This window comes from Otolemur garnettii, unplaced genomic scaffold (genome assembly GCF_000181295.1).
Source record: "Otolemur garnettii isolate 467f Iridium unplaced genomic scaffold, OtoGar3 scaffold00179, whole genome shotgun sequence".
Lineage (NCBI taxonomy): Eukaryota > Metazoa > Chordata > Mammalia > Primates > Galagidae > Otolemur > Otolemur garnettii.
The window spans coordinates 1282338-1285505 of NW_003852574.1; the positions used below are offsets into that span (position 1 = coordinate 1282338).

Sequence of the window (3168 nt, forward strand, 5' to 3'; positions counted from 1 at the left end):
TATCAAGACAGAGTTCCATCCTATGCCCTGAGCAGAGTGCAGTGGCACTGTAGCTCACCGCAATCTCAAACTCCAGCTGCCGGCATCCAGCTGCCTGAGCTTCCGAGGCCGCTGGGATTACAGGTGCTCGCCACAGAGCCTGGCTGGGTTTTTCCATTTTCTTTTTTTTTTTCAGGAGTCGAGGCCTCACTTTCGCTCAGGCGAGTCTCGAATTCCTGAGCTCAAGTAATCCTCCCTCCTCAGCCTCTCACAGTGCTGGGATGAGCCACCGCACCCAGCCACTGTATATATTTAAATAAATAGCAGAGCCAGGATTAAAACTTAGATATTCATGTAGACCTAAGTTACCAACTTGCTTGGGTAAATACCAAGGAATATAACTGCTGTATCATAAGGTAAGAATATGTTTACTTTTATTAGAAAAGACCAAACTCTGTTCAAAAGCAGTTTGGCAGCTTGGTGCCCGTAGCTCAGTTTTTGTTTTTTTTCCCTCATGTCAGATAGGTAATGTGCCAACGTCATAAGAAGATTTGTGGGAGGCACAGCTCATGCATGTGCATGAAAACCCAATCATCATGCTTATGAACTATAAAAGGATCCATAGCACAGTGGTTAGGGTGCTGGCCATCTACACCAAGGCAGGCGGGTTCAAACTCAACCCCGGCCTGCTACAACGACAACTAGAACACCAAAAAAAAAAAAAAGCAGGATGTTGTGGCGGAGGCCTGTAGTCCCAGCTACCTGGGCAGCTGAGGCAAGAGAATCTATAAGCTTAAATACAAGCTAAGATTCTCTTAAGCTCTAACTCTTAAGCCCAAGACTTAGAGATTGCTATGAGCTGTGATGCCACAGCACTCTACCAAGGGTGATATAATGATACTCAAAAAAAGAAAAAAAAGGCTTGGCGCCTGTGGCTCAAGTGGCTAAGGCGCCAGCCACATACACCTAAGGTGGTAGGTTCAAATCCAGCCCCGGCCCTCCAAAACAACAATGATGGCTGCAACCAAAAAATAGCCGGGCATTGTGGCAGGCACCTGTGGTCTCAGCTACTTGGGAGGCAGAAGCAGGAGACTCGCTTGAGCCCAGGAGTTGGAGGTTGCTGTGAGCTAGGATGCCACAGCACTCTACCCAGGAGGATAGCTTGAGGCTCTGTCTCAAAAAAAAGAAAAGAAAGCAGTTGTGGCCTTTTTCATTCTCACCAGAATAATAGTTCCTGTGTTGTTCCCTATCCATGCTAGAGTTTGGTCACTATTTTGGATTTTAGCCATTCTAACAAATGTATAGTGGTATTTCATTGTTACTTTAATTTGCAACTTCCTGAAGATATCTGATGATTATCATCTATTCATACACGGTGTGTCATCTGTATTTCTTTGGTGAGGTATCTTGTGAGAACATTTGCCCATTTTTAATCTGGTTGTTTTTTTTCTTATTGTTGAGTTTTAAGAATTCTTTGTATGGGTGGTGGCTGTGGCTCAGTGAGCAAGGCACCGGCCCCATATATGGAGGGTAGCAGGTGCAAACCCGGCCCCAGCCAAACTGTAACAAAAAAATAGCCGGGAGTTGTGGTAGGCACCTATAGTCCCAGCTACTTGGGAGGCTGCAGTAAGAAAATCATCTAAGCCCAAGAGCTGGAGGTTGCTGTGAGCTGTGACGCCACAGCACTCTACCAAGGGTGACAAAGTAAGACTCTGTTTCTAAAAAAAAAAAAAAAAAAAAAGAATTTGTATACTTTAGACACTAATCCTTTGTTAGATGTGTGTTTTGCAAAGATCTTTTCCCAGGCTTATCCTCATTCTATTAAGCCTGTCTTTTGCAGAACATAAAATTAAAAAAAAAATTTTTTTTTTGCACTTTTTGGCTAGGGCTGGGTTTGATTCTGCCACCTCTGGCATATGGGGCCAGCGCCCTACTCCTTGGAGCCACGGGCGCCACCCCAATTTTAAATTTTTTTAAATTTAATGAAGTTCAACTTACCAATTTTTTCTTTCATAGATTGTGCTTTTGATGTTATACTATAAAGTTATTAACAAACCCAAGGTTTCCTAGATTTTCTTCTGCTTTTTTTTTTGAGATAATCTCACCTTTGATGCCCTTGGTAGAGTACCATGGTGTCATAGGTCACAGCAACCTCAAACTCTTGGGCTCAAGTGGTTCTCCTGCCTCAGTCTCCTGAGTAGCTGGGACTATAGGCGCCCACAACAATGCCTGGCTATTTTTAGAGATGGGGGTCTCGTTCTTGCTTTGGCTGGTTCGATCTCAAGCCATCCACACACCTCAGCCTCCTAGAGTGCTAGGATTACAGATGTGAGCCACCTCACCCAGCTCTGTTATCTTCTAAAAGAATTCTATATTTACATCTACTGAACCATTTTCAGTTAATCTTTGTGGAAGGTATAAGGTCTGTTTCTAGATTCACTTTTTAGTATGTGGTGTCCAGTTGTTCCAGCACCATTTGTTGAAAAAGACTATCTTTTTTCCACTGAATTACCTTTCTCCTTTGTCAAAGATAAATTTGTGTGTCTCTCTCTGGGTTCCCTACTATTAAAATGAACTATTTATTCCTTTGCCAAAACCTGCACACAAATGTTTATAGCAGTCTTATTCCTAATTCCCAAAACATGGAAGAGGTAAGATGTCCTTGAATAGGTGAATAAATAAACTGATACATCTGGACAAATGGAATATTATTCAGTGATAAAAAGAAATAAGCTATCAAACCAGAAAAAAACAGGAACTTTAAGTGCATATTGGTAAGTGAAAGAAGTCAATCTGAAAAGGCTACATACAGAATTATTCCAATTATATGACATTCTGGAAAACTATGGAAATAATAAAAAGATCAGTGGATGCCAGAGGTTAGGAAGAAGAAGGGAGGAGGGGATAAATAGGTGGAGAATAGGATTATTTTTAGGGTAGTGAAACATTCTGTATGGTAATGTAATAGTGATACATGTCATCACACATTTATCAAAACCCAAAGAATGTGTATAACACAATAAGTGAACTCTAATGCAAACTATGAACTATAGTTAATATTATATCACTATTAGTCTAATATATAGTAATCAATATACAACACTCATGTAACATGTTAATGGTAGGTTTTGTGTGAGAGCATATATGTGAAGAGACGTGGGAAGTATCTGTATTTTCCACTAAATTATG

The 3168-nt window shown here is 41.1% G+C and overlaps 1 protein-coding gene and 1 non-coding gene across 7 annotated transcripts in view; both read right to left on the reverse strand.

Annotated features, from left to right (window-relative positions):
* Positions 1–3168, reverse strand: part of QRICH1 (glutamine rich 1) — a 64145-nt gene that overhangs the window by 11412 nt on the left and 49565 nt on the right. The gene's annotated exons all lie outside the window — the stretch shown is intronic.
* LOC111728707 lies at positions 495–598 on the reverse strand. The gene has a single exon (XR_002775923.1). It is a non-coding gene; the product is annotated as a small nucleolar RNA U13 (small nucleolar RNA).